The sequence below is a fragment of the Anguilla rostrata genome, chromosome 3 (genome assembly GCF_018555375.3).
Source record: "Anguilla rostrata isolate EN2019 chromosome 3, ASM1855537v3, whole genome shotgun sequence".
Classification (NCBI taxonomy): domain Eukaryota; kingdom Metazoa; phylum Chordata; class Actinopteri; order Anguilliformes; family Anguillidae; genus Anguilla; species Anguilla rostrata.
In genome coordinates, this window is record NC_057935.1 from 59,080,113 (window position 1) to 59,096,889 (window position 16,777).

At 49.8% G+C, this 16,777-nt stretch overlaps 1 protein-coding gene across 1 annotated transcript in view; it reads right to left on the reverse strand.

Annotated features, from left to right (window-relative positions):
• Positions 1 to 16,572, reverse strand: part of sema6ba (sema domain, transmembrane domain (TM), and cytoplasmic domain, (semaphorin) 6Ba) — a 108,802-nt gene extending 92,230 nt beyond the window's left edge. Inside the window, exon 1 of the mRNA XM_064329836.1 lies at positions 15,313 to 16,572. The gene's annotated coding sequence lies outside the window, so the exon portion shown is untranslated. The remainder of the gene's footprint in view (positions 1 to 15,312) is intronic.
• Positions 16,573 to 16,777: the final 205 nt, after the last annotated feature.

Consider the following 16,777-nt stretch of genomic DNA (forward strand, 5'->3'; position numbering starts at 1 on the left):
TTACGGCCAAGCGCCAGACATCGCTATCGGTCGCTATGGGCGGCTTTAGCCTCAGCGTTAGCGAACGTTATCGGTCGATATGGGCGGCTTTAGCCTCAGCGTTAGCGAACGCTATCGGTTGATATGGGCGGCTTTAGCCTCAGCGTTAGCGAACGCTATCGGTCGCTATGTGCAGCTTTAGCCTCAGCGTTAGCGAACGTTATCGGTCGCTATGGGCAGCTTTAGCCTCAGCGTTAGTGAATGCTATCGGTCGCTATGTGCAGCTTTAGCCTCAGCGTTAGCGAATGCTATCGGTCGCTATGGGCGGCTTTAGCCTCAGCGCTGGCAAACGATAGCAGAGGATTGCAGGGATGTCAGGTCATCACGTAGAATGAACAGCATTTTGTTGCAGTCACCCACAGCCAGGTATGGCTGGAAACGGGATACCCAGGTGTGGCGCTTATCTCTAAATGAGTGGGATCCTTTTCTCATCTTCACACTCTCCACAGACAGGAATCAGCCATCGGACATTTACAGCATATTAATACCGTTATCACCTGTGAATTAGATTTTGTGAGGAGTTGTAATTTTCCGTTGCGTTGGTGTTGAGCCAGATTAGCGAGAGGCCATTAGAGCTAAGTGTTTTTATCTTATGTTCAACAGACACCCTTATCCACAACGATTTAAATGGCTTAAATGTTTCAACACACACACACACACACACACACACACACACACACACACAAAATCCATTTATACAGCCAGATATTTTTTTACTGAAGCAATTCAGGTTAAATACAACGCACAACGGTGCGATGCTGTGCCCCTCCTGGGAATAAAACCTGCAACCACTGAGTTTTTACAAGCACCCAGTCCACAATTCACAAGCTATTTCACTACAATGCTGCCTAAAGCTATGCTAGTATACACCCCCGCCGGCATTCTTACCGGCCTCAGACATGCACTGGGTGGCACAGTCTATACACACACACACATCTTGGTCCAAACTAGCAGGCCTCTAAACTAGCAGGCCTCTATGCCTATTCTTACTTTGCGACGTATTGTCAGGCTGAGCGTCCTAATAGCGGCTGTTTAGCAGCGTCAGACCGAAACTGCCGGGTCAGTCCGGTCTCTGATGGACTCACTGGACCGGGTCCAGCCAGGCCTTGCGGCACCATCAAACGCTTCTGACAAATCACAACGATGACCCCTCGGGCCTCCCCCAAAGGACCCTTCGACGTTTTTTTCGGCAAACCGGCGACGAGCATCGCGGCTTCTCCTTGAGGCTCAGTTGTAGGTGCGTTTTGAGAGCTTTGAATTGCGGGACTCCGAACACAAGTTTTCAGACATCTGGCTCGACATTCTTTGAATGCTACGTCGTTACATTGATTTGCTGCATCGCATTGCGTTCTATGGCATTGTACTGCATCAAAACCAGCCACGCTTCGCTATTTGACAAATCGTTCAATGGAGTTTTACGTTGTTTGCTTTTCTTCTTGTGATTTGTATTGTTGTCATCGTGCCTGCACTGGCACAAGGGGGTTTGTATTTTAGATTTTTTTTGTTTCTTTTTTCGTTTCTGTTAAAAAAAATAAATAAAAATGAAATAATGCACTCCTGTAAAACAAATTGTTACTCATTCTTCCTTCATGATATAAGTTTGTTTTCTGAGCATATCTTCACTCTCTTTTAGTCCAGAGTCCGCCCCTTTTATGGACAATAAAACATCCAGGACAAACTCTGCAAAAGTGAATCATTAACAGGAAAAGGATATGTTCTGAACTGAACATTCTAATGCTGATGTCACAGTCACTACTGGGGACTGAAAGCAGTGGAGTTCTAGAACACTGACTTTAGAATTAAAAAAAAAAAACCCACACACATCAGAGCACCCAGTGCAACGATGGGAACTTTTGTAAAAAAATAAATAAATAAAATGAAACCTTTGGAAAGACTTCTGAGAGCTGCACTGTGAATTTATAAGTCAGCTTCGCAAATACCACCTACCTGTTCGCAGAATGTCACATCAAACAAAATACAAAAAAAACCCTGACTCCTGTAAAGGTGACAGAAGCAGTGTGAGCAAGCTGGTATTTTTTTTTTTTTTCCAGGGGAAAATGTTGGCGGTGTGCTTGAATGTGATTTTAAAAATTCAATTCCACTGTCAAACAGCAAAATTCTCCCCCTGTGGAGATTTCCCCTGTGGTTAGAACCTGTCTAGCCAATCACGACTCACGGACGAGTGGAGAAAAGCTCAGAGAGCCGCATGTCCCATCTTATGTCTGATCACCGATTGGTCAAGTGAGTGATTCAGACCGTGAGCTCTGTCTTCCTGATGCTAATTGAAAAGGGTCGGGGGGTGGGGGTGGGGGGTGGGTGGGGGGGGGCAGGCAGTGATCCAAGCGGGATTGGAATGGCGAACAGCCACGCACTCTCTCAACCCAGCTCCACCAATCAGATGCGATGGGAGGGACTGACCTGTGGATTGCCTTGTTGAGTGCACCCTGGAGAGCAGCCGGGGGGGGGGTTGGTGGGGCGCGTGCGGCATTCCGTCGGCATGGAAACACGCTAACCGCTAACTCCCCGGCAGGCGTGAGGGAGATGGCGGCTCGTTAAAAAACTTGGCGGCGGGCAGCCTGAATTAAACGTGCTGAGTGGCGGACAGGCATTGGACGATGGGGGGGGGGGAGGCGGGGCAGAAGGTAGACTTTCTAAGACCAGCCTTCCCACAAGCATGATGGACGGAGAGCAGGAAAAAAAAAAAGGGATAAGTCAAGACGCTGAAGCGTGAAGGGCGAGATTCACATCCCGACCAAGACCTCGTCTCAAACCACGTTCTAAACCACATCCCAGAATGCACTGCAGACCATGTCCCAGAATTCCTTCCAGATCACATCTGACACCGCATCCCAAACTACATCTCCGCATTTCCCGACCGCATCCTTGACCGGGGGGGTCTCCAACTCTCTCTTTAATCTCCAGCTGCAGTCCTGGAAGGCTGTATTCCCTGCGCGTTTGTGTGATTTCCCTTCGATCAGCAGCCAAAATTAGACCTTCCCAATAAAAGGCTTCAATTAAGCACGTACCAGCAGGAACACATACAAAAAAAAAAAAAAACCTCCGAGATTTGAGTTTGAGATCCCAAGCCCCCCCCCCACCACACGCCCGGACCAAATCCCAAACCGCATCCCAGAGTGCACTCCAAGACCCGTTCCTGGAGTGAGGCACGGACCGCACCCCGTGGCTAAAAACCTGGCAAGCCCAGCTACCCTGAAGAGAACAAAACCCACCCGGTGATCTGATCTGATGGGGATGTGGCTTGAATACACTCCGTTTAAACACAATACATTTAAACCAAGCCGCTTTCGAAAACCCCATCGGCACGACACGTCTCTCAACAGGCCGCTGAAGTCTCAATGTGTACCTGTGTCCTGTGAGAAAAGAGTTTGTCAGGGCAGGTGGTTCTCGAGACTGCTCCTGGGGAACCCTGGTTTTTGTTTACGGCCAACCTCTAGCTCAGCTAAGGCCGTCGAAAGCGTGCGTTTTAAGTTCCTTCATAATTTTTACTTAAACTTATAAACACAATGCAGGTTTTGGCACATTGTCATGTCTGTCTTTTTAATTCTTCATTACCGAACAAATGGTTAGTTTTAGTGGCCGTGTGCTCTCTCTTCCACCAAATAGGAGCCTAGTGATTCATCGTCGTCTTTAATTTGATCAGTTAAAAGAAATAATTTCCCCCTCTTTTTATGTATTTGTTTGCAATAGAGCACAATGGGCACAGTGTGACTGTGGGACTTTTATTCTTCATGGCGCGCATAGCTATTTCTGACATAATGTGGCTTGAGAGGGTAAATAATCCCTCAAAACACGAAAAAGCTTCTAATTAAGAAAAATGAACAGCTTGTTTTCAAATTCGGGGGACTGCAAACTGCGGTTGGAACGAAAAACCCGGCGTACACAGGAGGGTCGCCAGCAACGAGTCTGGGAACCGCCGCCGTTAAAAAACAACATCACTAGCGCGCGTGTTGCTCAGAGATAAAAATAAGAGATTCCCCCACAATCCCCCCACATCCCCCGCCCCTCCGCGCCCAAACGCCATGTAAAAATGGCCTACGTTCATGACAGGAGCAAAGAAAGAGAAATACATGCTAGAGAAATGGTGGGGGCACCAATGTACCCCAAGGGGGTGGGGGGTGGGGGGGGGGTGCGGGGGTTTGGTGGGGTACATGGCCTTCAGCCGCACGGATCTTCGGGAGCGCACAGCGGTGCCGCTGACGCCAAAGAGGGCCGCCAGATCCCGGCGAAAAGAAAAACAAAAAGGGGATTCCCAGAAGGCGCTGGGAAGGCCCTCCGAGTGTTCAGGGGAAGGATAAGAGCAGGAACAAACAAACAGAGAGAAAGAAAAATAAAAACAATGAGGCGCAAACAAACAAACAAAAAAAAAAAAAAAACGCTAATTTGCAAAATAACTCCCACACCTCTAAAAGCTGGAGGAAACACCAGTTCCCAGAGTCACAGAAGCCAAGCTGGAGCCTCATCCTCCCCCCCCCCCCCCCACCCCAACCCGCCAACCGAACCCATCTGTAAAACACAGCTCAGTTTGCCCACACAGGAATCTGCATCCATTCAGAAGAGAAGCAGAAACGAACGCTGTTCCCGCTCTCCTCAGCGCCCCACGCTGAGCACCTCCAGGCTACCCACAGCTTGATCGCATCGCGGTTCTCACCCCCAGTATTTATTTATTTTATTTGGTTTTTTTTTTCATTTTGCCACAGCCTGGAAATCGGCCTTGGCATTGCACCAGCCAGCACTTTAATTAAGGGGTCCTTTAGATAAGACTTCCAGGTGTTGTTTACGATGGCGTCTCGGACCAAGCGGCCATGTTGACCCTGACTACCGCCAGGGCGTCTGGGAGACCAGGCCTGCTCCTGTATTCGTTTGGCGAGTAGACAGTTTGAAAATGATCCCTTAATTGACAGGGCAGGGTGGGGGGGGGGGGGCAGGGTGGCGCAGGGCGGGGTTGGGGGAGGGGCAGCTCTGATGGAGGCCACGAGTCTTTGCAGAGGATAAATGGGCAAGGATTCGCTACGTCAGCATAGGTTCGCGTCACCAAGAGACACCCTAGACAGTGTTGCCAGATTTGAAAATGGTGAACCTCCATAAAAGCCATTTTTCCCCCAGACAATAACATGAAACAAAGTAGCCCAAGTGGGCAGGAATCTGTCCCTAGACACCTACACCGCAAACCACGTGGGTCACCCCAATGAAAACCCTGGAAAGACTGATGAGCAGGAGCCAGAATGGCGGGCAGGAGCCGGAATGGCGGCTGTGCAGAGCACTGGGAAAGCGATCGCACATGTCCGCATTGTTTTAAATGGGACCGGTGTTCCACCCACTCTGAGTTTAATTTAACAGCGCCAAAATGTGCCGGGGGGGGATAAATTATGTGCAGCAGAAAAGGTGCTTAAAAATCAATCAAACCGCAGAGAGCCCCAGCCCTGGCGGCCTGAACCGAACGGGATGGAGGGAGGGAGAGAGAGAGAGAGAGAGAGAGGGGGAGAGAAAGAGAGAGGGAGAGAGAGAGAGAGAGGGATAGAGAGGGGGAGAGGGAGAAAGAGAGAAAGAGAGAGAGGGAGAGAGAGAGGGGGGAGAGAAAGAGAGAGAGAGAGGGAGAGAGAAAGAGAGAGAGAGGGATAGAGAGGGATAGAGTAAGAGAGAGAGAGAGATGGAGAGAGAGAGAGAGGGAGAGAGAGAAAGGGGGGGTGGAGAGAGAGTGTCGCTGCTGCGAGACTCTCCTCTGGCAAAAAATCCATGTTCCTCCTTTTGGGCAGATCGATTCAATTGTTCCCTGAAATGTGCTTTTGCTCCTGTGGTCTGCGATGGCAATCCCCCTCCTCTACCCCCCCACGATGACACGATGATCGCACTCGCCTCTTTATGTGTAGGGCTAGGTCCTGGGGGCGGGGGGGGGGATCAATGCCAAAAAAATGGCAGAACCAAATTTTTACTCCCAGTCTGGCCCTGGTGCAAATACTCCCAGTGGGATGGGAACTAAACGAGCTAATCTTAAAATCCTCCCGCATTCGTTCAGCTTAATGACTTCGCCGGTTTCATTCCCACTCACCAAAGGGGACAAGATGAACCTCCCTTACTACAAGAACACCAGCTCAAAGGGCAACAGGATCTGCTGTCTGAAAAACCCAAAAAAAATCTCTAGCTCGCCTTATGAATAACACTTATCATGCGGGCCTAAATTTATATTGTTCGGCTTGAAAATGTATTTTTGTTTTTCCTGCAGGCAAGTCAGCAAACATATGAAAGCGTGCCCTCAGGGGGGATTAGAGGGTGTGATGTGGCAACCGCACAGCAAGAACAACCGCCCTTAGCCCTGGGTTGGTTTAATATGCTTTAGATTGGCCAACCATGCACTTTCCCCGAGTTTTTATTTTCTCACAATCCCCCTTTATCCCCCAGTCCAAGTCTCAACATATGTCCTTTTGATTTTCCATGGAAAAACTTTTGGGGCGGGGGGGGGGAAGACATGTCACACGTACTTGCCAAAATTTTTGCCTATATTTATTTTTTTCTATGCATTTAAGACAAATGAAATATGGTATATATTCCGACTCAGGTCAAATAGCATGTAAACCGCATACTTGTACATGATTTTTTTTTTACGCATCTTGAATCAATCATTTTTCCCCTCCATTTAGATCAGATCAACAGACAATGCAGTAAAGTAGAAAAAAAGAAAAAAGAAATTTAACGTGCAGAAAAAAAAGCCTGAGAACAACTTTGAAGAACTAAATTGTTTTATCAAAGGTTTGAAAGTTTTTTTGTTTTTTTTCCCCCCCAGATACACGCTTTGCTGAAACTGCAGGAGGTACTAAATTATACCAAATTCCAGAGAGCTAAAGCGTTTCAAATGCATACTTGACCGAGGTCTGATACATACGCATGCAGCGTCTGTTAATAATAGGGCTGGAGTTCCTGCTGAGGATGTGCAGGTTAACTACCTGTACAGCAGCAGCGTGCTACCTGGGATTTAAACTCACACACCTGAGTAATGAGTCTACGTCCTCAAGCACGACACCACACGGGTTCATTCCCACCGCTTATCTTCGCTCCTTCGCACCTCTCACTCACGTCCTCTCCTCGCTCCTTAGCTCCGCCCAGTGGAGGACACGAGGGAGCGATGGAGCATTGCCCCCCCCCCCCCAACCCCCCCAACCCCCCCCCCATGTCAACCCGATAAGCTGAACCGAGCCACGCCCATTTTGACCCGATAAGCTGAACCGAGCCACGCCCATTTTGACCCGATAAGCTGAACCGAGTCACGCCCATTTTTACCCGATAGGCTGAACCGAGCCACGCCCATTTTGACCCGATAAGCTGAACCGAGTCACGCCCATTTTGACCCGATAGGCTGAACCGAGCCACACCCATTATTACTCGATAGACTGAATTGAGCCACGCCCATTTTTACTTGATGAGCTGGACCCAGCCCTGCCCACCCTGCACCTCTCTATACCCAGTGGGTCCCCCCACACCCATCTGGCAGTTTCTCTCCCTTGCCACCCACATGCACCGCTAGGACCCCACTGCCCCCTCATCCCCTACTTCCCAGGATGGCCGCATGGTGCATGAACGTTAATCGTCTCTGAGCTGGAACAAGCAGCGATACACACGAAATAATTCAATCCAATTCGCTGAGAGAGAGAGAGAGAGAGAGGGAGCGAGAGAGGAAGAGAGCGAGAGAGCGGGAGAGAGAGCGAGAGAGGAAGATAGTGAGAGAGAGACAGAGAGCAAGAGAGAAAAGGGAAGCGAGAAAGGGAGGTATTTTTGAGGTTTAAATGCTCCTTTATTTATCCTTTATCACACAATCCAATTCATCACACCATGTTTACACGAGGAAACATAAAGCAGCGACTGTCGTCGCTGTCAGGTATGAATTAAAAATTTTAAAATAATCTACCCTGCATCATCCACCTCACACAAAACTCCCCCCGCAGCTCAAGATTCACTGAGATAAAGAGAGAGAGAGGGAGGGAGAGGGAGGGGGAGGGGGAAATAGAGAGGAGCGGGACATCACAGAGAGAAACCGCTCTGCTCTGCGTGTTTTGGTGTACACAGCCCAACCCGGCACCGTGCGTTTTAAAATAACAGCCTTGTACATCTGTGTTGGGAAAAACAAAACACCACTGTACCATAATGCACTGTAATGCACTGTAATGCACTGTAATGTGCTGTAATGTACCATAATGCACAATAATGTGCTGTAATGCGCTGTAATGTGCTGTAATGCACTGTAATGCACTGTAATGCAATGTAATGCTCTGTAATGCACTGTAATGTGCTGTAATGCTCTGTAATGTGCTGTAATGCACTGTAATGCACTGTAATGCAATGTAATGCTCTGTAATGCGCTGTAATGTGCTGTAATGCTCTGTAATGCAATGTAATGCTCTGTAATGCGCTGTAATGTGCTGTAATGTGCTGTAATGCACTGTAATGTGCTGCAATGTGCTGTAATGCACTGTAATGTGCTGTAATGCTCTGTAATGTACCGTAATGCACTGTAATGCAATGTAATGTTCTGTAATGCACTGTTATGCGCTGTAATGTGCTGTAATGCACTGTAATGTGCTGCAATGTGCTGTAATGCACTGTAATGTGCTGTAATGCTCTGTAATGCACTGTTATGCGCTGTAATGTGCTGTAATGCTCTGTAATGTACCGTAATGCACTGTAATGCAATGTAATGCTCTGTAATGCACTGTTATGCACTGTAATGTACTGCTCTGAGCCACACCCCCACATTGCAGAGCGTTAATGTTTCATTTCCATAAACGTGCAGCAAAACTTCATCAGGGCCTCAACGCCTCGACAGCAGGCCCCAGGGGAAATCGATGGACAAATAAAAACTTTGCTGATCCAATTACGCCAAAGCTGATGCTTCTCACTTCAGAACGAACACACACTCACACACTCACACACACTCACACACACTCACAAGGCAAATGGAGTATTCCTCCACGCGTAATCAATATACGGACTACCCAGCGCCTGTGGGATGTTATTCATAGCGATGTTGTGGGCGGGCGGGGGGGGGGGGGGGGGGGGGGGGGGGGGGCGAAGTTGTCAGCTCTGCGGTCGCAGTCCCGCCAGGCCCCTCCCCCGTAAACGTGCGTCGACACTCCGTCTCCAGAACTCCGCCACCACGCCGCCTCGCACTCTCCAGACGTTCAGCGAGCGCGGCCACAATCGGAACCTAAATCTAGATCAGTCGTCCCGCCGGCGGAAGGGCGAACGAGAGAGCGAATCCGCTGCCTGACACTCAACCCTTTGAAGAGCCTGCTTTTTTTTTTTTTTTTTGGAATGTGTGTTTTTTTTCTTTTTTTTCTCCCCCAAAATTCTAAGTCAACGTTCTAGAATTCCGCTGCTCTCTAACACCGGCGGTCCATTGTCGCATCAGCATTAGAATGTTCGGTAAAAGAACGCTGTGATCACGTGTTTGTGACCTCACAACCTGAAAAGGGCTAAAGAGAGGCTGCAGGAGACGGCTGGTTACGTCTGGCTGAAGAGAAAACAGGCCATGTTCGCCGGCTCACTTCATACAAACAAATCACCATGTCTGTAAACTAATACAGCAAGCATCGCTCATTGCGTGAAATCAGATTTTATGGTACTCAATGGGCATGGCACGCCTGACCTTTGACCTAAAAATAATGAAGGACAGCAGTGATCCGCTCAAGACCTTTTGGGGGGGGTGGAGAGGAGGGAGAGGAGAGGAAGAGATGAATGGAGAGGAGAGGAGAAGAGAAGAGAGTGATCCGCTCAAGACCTTTTGGGGGGGAGAAAAAGAGAGGGGGGACTGGAGAGGAGGGGAGAGGAGAGGAAGAGATGAACGGAGAGGAGAAGAGAAGAGAGTGAGGGGCAAGACGGGATGACCACGGGAAGAAGGAGAAGAGTAAGAGAAAGGGATGGGAGCAAGCGCAGAGATAAAAGGAGAGGAGGGACGAGGGCGGACGTCTTGCGAGGAGGGCCCATAAATCAGGGGAATCTCAAATCTGGCCCCCGAGGCCCGGCGGTGCCGCTGGTTTTCTTCTCAACCCGATAGTTTATCGATCGATTAATGTCAGTGATTGTGCCGGAGATTTAACTCAACCTGGAGCCCCAGGTCTATATCAGTCCCAATCCGAATGGGGGGGGGGCGAGAACCTGCAGTACTACTGGCCTCCGGACCCAGATTTGAGATTTCCCAATTTACGAAAATGTCGCCCCAAATAAGGGGGGGGGAGACCTGCAGGGCAAATACCTCATGACATGGCACCATATAATTATTACTGTTATTGCTGCGATTATTATTATTATACCTGGCAACTGCTCAAAGGCCTCAATAGCTGCTTTGCAGGAAAAGGGGTGAACAGGTTCACTGGACTTTGAACTCACTGAATGCGTTTATTTTTGTAATTTTTTTATTTGCGTTCTATTGTGTAAACGCCGCTCTGCACGCGTGCGTTCTCAGCCAATGACGTCTCCGTTGGGTAATGACCCATGACCATAACTAAGCAGCACTGAAACTCTCATCAGCTGAACACGCTTCACTTCCAAGGGGCTCCTGATCGGCTCCGTGAGAACCGGGCCCGTGAATTCAGCCCCACTTCCTATCACACCACAGTCTGAGTCAGGCTCGTGCAGCTCGACAGGCAGCTCACCTGCAGGGACACCGTCGACCAGCAGGGGGTGCCACTGAGCGACAAGACACTGTGTGATCCCGGCCAACCGAAATGCTCCCCTCCCCCGGGTGACGCTAGAGGGGACTATGCAACCCCCTGGGCGGCCGGGGAAGCCCCAGCCGCCAAAACCGCGGTCCAGATTCCACACTGGGACCACGGAGTTCCCTCCGAGCGCTAGATCCATGTTTCAACAGAAGAGCCCCCCCCCCAAAGGCCCCAAAAAGCCGATGAGTGCCAGGCTGTGACCCTCCCCCCATCTCGAACGGGGGGGGCCGAAACGCCAACCGTTTTCCCTCCGGAGACCAAAAAAAAACCCGCCATTTTTTTTTAGACCGCACCCTCAATTAATACTAAACGCTCAGGCCCAATGAACATTAGCGCCCGGTCTAATGCGACGGGGGGGCGCGGTGGGCCAGCGTCTCTCCCGACCGCAGCGCCGATTCGCCCGTTAACCGCCGAGCGCCGTCTCCTCCCTCCCCCGCGAGGGACTATAAGCGTCCGCTGAACGGGCGAAATCGCGAGTCGTAAATCGTCTCGAGGCTATTGGCCGAGCGATCTTTAAACGGCCAACCGTCTAGGACTAGCTGCGGGAGAGCCCGCCCCCTCTCTTCTTAAACCGTCAAGCGGGACTCCAGTCTCCCGGCAGGCCGCGGCCGCTCTACTAGGGTCACAGTGCCTGGGTGGGCCTGACATCACGGGTCAGCAGGGTCACTGGGGGGCGGGGTCATGTCAGACGGGGGCGGGGTCAGGTCAGATAGGGCAGGAGGAATGCGTTGGGGTTTGTGTAACAGGCCAAAAGGCACGGCACAAGGCCACAGCCACTCACACAAGTCACACACACTCTCTCAGACACACACACTCGCACACACACTCTCTCAGACACACACACTCGCACGCACACGCACACACACACTTACTCACGCACACACGCACACATGCACAGGCACACACACACTCTCTCACACACATGCACACTCACACTCACACACACACACTCTCACACACATGCACAGGCGCACACACACTTACTCACGCACGCACACATGCACAGGCACACACACACTCTCTCACACACATGCACACTCACACACACACACACACACACAGACTGCGGTTCTCCTGCAGCTGGCCGGCCACTCGCGGGGTCCTAACCCCAGTGGGATGGGGGGGGGGGGCGGGGCAAAGGTGACATTCCGTGTCCCAGGAGCCACCTGTTAATTTGCCGGGGCGGGTTTAGCACCTGCTTCCGAGGGCAGGCCCGGCGCGGCTGTCCCTAACAGGGCCGCCCTCTCTTCCTCTTTTCTCTCTCTCTCTCCATCTTTTTCTGTTGGTCTTCCTCTTCCTCCCTCATCTTTCTCTCCTTCGCAGAAAGACACACGGCTACACACTGGCGCACGGACATGCACACACACATGCACGTGCACACACACAGACAGACACACACACACACACGCACACACACACACACACTCAATCACTCAATCAGCCACAAAAGGCAGTGCAGAAGAATTCCACCATAAACCATAAACTCAGCAGGGACCAACTGGGCTGAGCGGTCCCTGGGAAGTGGGGGGGGGCGGAGGCGGGGGGGTTGCAGATCCCTCCAAATTAAGTAATTCTCCCATAAATCACCGCTGTGCTGGGGAGGGGTTAGCACAGCCCTGCTGGGCAGAGTGCTAAGGTAGGACGCTGGAGGGCATGTAGAAATTAACTGAGTACACACAGCAGGGCAGGCCGGGGAAAGAAACACCTGCGTGTGTGTGTGTGTGTGTGTGTGTGTGTGTGTGTGTATGTGCATGTGTAGGTGTGTACATGTGTGTGCTGCGAGTGTGTGTGTATGTGCATGTGTATGTGTGTACATGTGTGTGCTGCGTGTGTGTGTGTATGTGCATGTGTATGCATGCATGTGTGTGTGTATGCGTGTTTGCATGTATGTGCGTACATGTGTGTGTGTTGCACGTGTGTGTGTACATGTGTGTGTGAATATATTTGTGTGTATGCATGTGTGAGTGTATGTGCATGTGTACGCATGTGTGTGTGTATGTGCATGTATATGTGCGTATGTGTGTGTATTCACGTGTGTGTGTGTATGTGCATGTGTATGCGTGTTTGCATGCATGTGCGTACGTGTGTCTGTCTCATCCTGGCAGACAGTACCGTGCTCAGGTCTCCCACGGCAACGAGAGGGGATTGCTGGAAAGAGCGTTAGGCGCGGGAGCTGAGTCAGTGCGTTTCTGGGGTACGCGGGAGCTGAGTCAGTGCGTTTCTGGGGTACGCGGGAGCTGCATCAGTGCGTTTCTGGGGTACGCGGGAGCTGCATCAGTGCGTTTCTGGGGTACACGGGAGCGGGGCCCTCTGGAGTAAATCTGGACCCAATATAAATCACCCAGGCAGACTGCGGTTATCCAAGGACCGCAGAACTGCAGGGGAAGGAGGTGAACTTCAGTACACGACAGAACCACCACCCCTCTAAAATATGTATATATATATATATATATTATATACATATAAATGAATAACAGTGATTGACTGCAGAGACTGAAGAACCTTTGAATCCTGTTTTTTTCCCCCATATTACAAAGAATCTTGTCCTCTGAGCTTGAAGATCACGAATACAGAGATGGGGGGGGTTGGGGGGGTGGCATTTGGCCCGTCTGCTGGATGTTAGTTCTGGATGGGGGTTCTGAAGAGTCTCTTTTGGGTTCCTGCTGGCTCTCTACCCCCTCCCCCCTCCCCTCCTCTCTTACATACACACATACACACGCGCGCACAAATTCATGCACACACACACACGTGTACACACACACACGCACGCACACACACACAGCTCTTTACTGGAGCACTCTGACTCTTGGGAGACTTTGCACAACGTCCCTGAATTTCCAGACCACAAACCTCAAAGCCCAACAAAAGCCCTCTCCATTGGCTATCAGAAATTTGAAACAGGGCCATAGCAACAGTTGGACGAACTTTTGGGAGCCCAGCGCCAGAAGTTCCAAACCACCACCCCCATCCCCCCACCCCCCACCCCATTCGCTATTAAACCACGGACACAGTCCAGCCAACGAACTCCACCGCAACCCAGCTGCGGAAGAACACTGTGATACGTATCCCCCCGAACAGAGGCCTCAAAATGCATAGACTTCCACCGCTTTCTACCTGATGGAACAACAGGGGCGCAAGAAACGTTGGGAATCATACACACACACACACACAGTTCACGAACCCGAATGATGGCGACTAATCAAGCGCCAGTGCGCAGTAACTGGATATGAATCGCAGCGAGTAACCAGTAGGCTGTGTGTTCAAAGCAAACCATAAAAAAATGGGGCACGCCTCGCTGGGACAGAACGGAGACGCTTCGCCGGAGCCGCCAGAGTAAATATCTTGAACCAAAATGAATGAACCCGAAGGCCGTCAGCTAAGAAAATGGCATAAATTATTTGACAGAACATGTTACGCACATCAATTATGGAGGCGATCTGCCTCGATCCCGTTTAAAATGGGATGGTTTCAAATGCCTAATTCATAAACAAAGAGCCTTTGACTTGACTCCGGAGTGCTACTGCTAAGACGTTTGGGGGGGGGGGGGGGACAGATAGGGAAAACAAGCAAAACCCACACTAAATCCCGTGTCGCGATTTTAACAGTTTTTTTTCTTTGCAGAACCTTCAGGATCATCCTTTACAAAACGTGCGTCTTCAGCCCGAAGGTATAGCTTAAGATTTCCTACAGGAAGGCCAATAAAAGTCTCACCTATCCACGGGGCTGGCTACAATGTCAAATAGAGGAAAATAGTCGCACGCGCAGTATTTATACAGGACCTATATGGAAATGGCCATATGCAAAATGCAGTGGCGATAAACCCGATAAAATGCCTTTGTAGGCTGTGAGCCCCGTTCAGGCTCATTCACGATAGCAACAATAATAAAAACATACATGGCATCCTCGAGATAATTAAATGCATCAATACAAATAATGAGAAAATAGTAGTTACACCAGGGAAACGTATCAGCACGAGGGGAAAATATTGCATAATAAAAACACAATAACCAGCTATTCAAAATCTAATCTTGCCGAACGTGATAATACAAGCACGCGCCACCAAAGGGAATGCGGCCCTTTTCCCAATTATATTTACAATGCTATAATGAGATTACGCAAACAACATGAATCATTATGAAGGAGGGACACGTGCAATTTAATTAAAGCTTTCACCGACGCAGTGTGTTGATTCGAGCTATTAAGCACACTGAACATTCTAGAAAATTGCACGTGAAGTGAAAATAACGCAGGTGTAAGGTACCAATGAATTAGATAATAAAGCTACGTACACGCGTACGCAGTCGTTGCAAAAGTCATCAAAAATCGCAGCCCATTGGCGCAAACAAATAAATAAATAACGATTTCAGATTAACTATTAGACAAATTAGTGTTAATTGCTCGTCACTTTCCGAAACAGATTTCTGTTATCTGAACGCATCAAAATAACCGTTTCAGACCCAGCGCTTCTCTAGGGCGCGGTGAAAATCCTGGCCCCAGAGCGCGTGCGATCTACAGCTCGCGCGGACCTGCTCGGCCATTTACTCACCAGTGATTGTCGCCGGAAAGGTGCGCCCCGTGCACGGGGCTCGAGCGGCCGTCGACTCGTCAAAGCCTTGCTTCTTCTGAACTAAAAAATCATAAACGTGGAGGAGGGGGATCTGAGGTTCACGGCGGTGTTTTTTCCCCCCTCCCCCCAGCTGTTTCACCCCCCGCCTGTCTTTTGTAAATTATTCCCTCTCTCCGTCGCACCTGTCTCGATGCCAGCCGGATCCCGTTCGCCAATGTGACATCCTTTTTATGACAACTGTCTCGCGGGTTCGTTGCGCCCGAGCTCTCTGCCACAACAAGCGCGCAGTCAAGCCACCTGCCCCCGGTGGAAAACACACCACAATGCGTCCCTATTCCGCTCCTCGGCACATGGCAGTCCCGTGTTGCTCTGCAGCGATGCTCCTCGGACAGCCGTCTTGAATTCCTACGGAATTTTTTAATAGACGCTGGCTGGGTTTTGCAGCTTAAGACGCGTGATAGCGACAACAATCCATACAGCTGTCCTATGGGACTGGACCAGCTGCGTTGTATGAAATTACATCGGTTTCTTTTTTCTCTCTCCCTCTCTTTCTTTCTCCGCAAATAGCAGTTGTATTATCAATCAATCAGTCACTCTCTCAATAGTTGTTCTGTGCCGGCAATAGCCTCGAGCGGCTGCTGCTGTTGTCAGTAGCAGAGACACCATGATTTCATTTCACATACGGTCTCGTGAAAGCGAACGCTGTTTTCTTGTGTTTGGTCTGCTCTCTTTCTTTCGCCAGTAACGGTCCAACTCTTAAGATCCGCACGAGGCACTGCCACCCAGTCGCTGATAAATTGTATGCCTTTTCTCACCCGAGGGTTGGTTTTTCAAGGTGGGAGGATCACGAGCTCAGTGTCTCTCCGCGAGCGGTGTGAAAATACAGCATCTCCAATACAGCTCACTGAGTCGCGCGGTCAAACAGCAACCAAAAAAAAAAAAAAAACCGGAGGCAATGCCAAAACGTGAAGCAGAGCCGCGCAGCTAATGGAACGGATGGAGCGCGCGTGCGTGAGCGCGCGCGTTTATCATCGGCGTGACAGAACTTCGATGACAGCAATGTTCTCCTGCAGTCCTGTAACATCCTCCTGGTCTTTGTTTAGAGTTGCCACGTAGAATATTTTTCAAACTATATTCTACTGTAGGAAAAAAACAGGTATTAATTCTGTATTAATACTTAAAACTTATTTGACTCTAAACATAGGAATGAAATCTAATTTGCTCATTGTCATTTTGATACATTTCTTGGTTACAATAAGAATCCAAAGAATAGTGAACGTTTGCACATTTGGCATTTCGCACTCTTATCCAGAGCAACTTGCATTTGATCTGTTGAAATAACTTGCTGTTCGCCGTTGCAATTCAGGTTTGAGCTGCATTCTGAAGAGTACAAGAGCAGTGTCCCACTCTGGAATCAAACCTACAACCTCAAAGTTACAAGCCC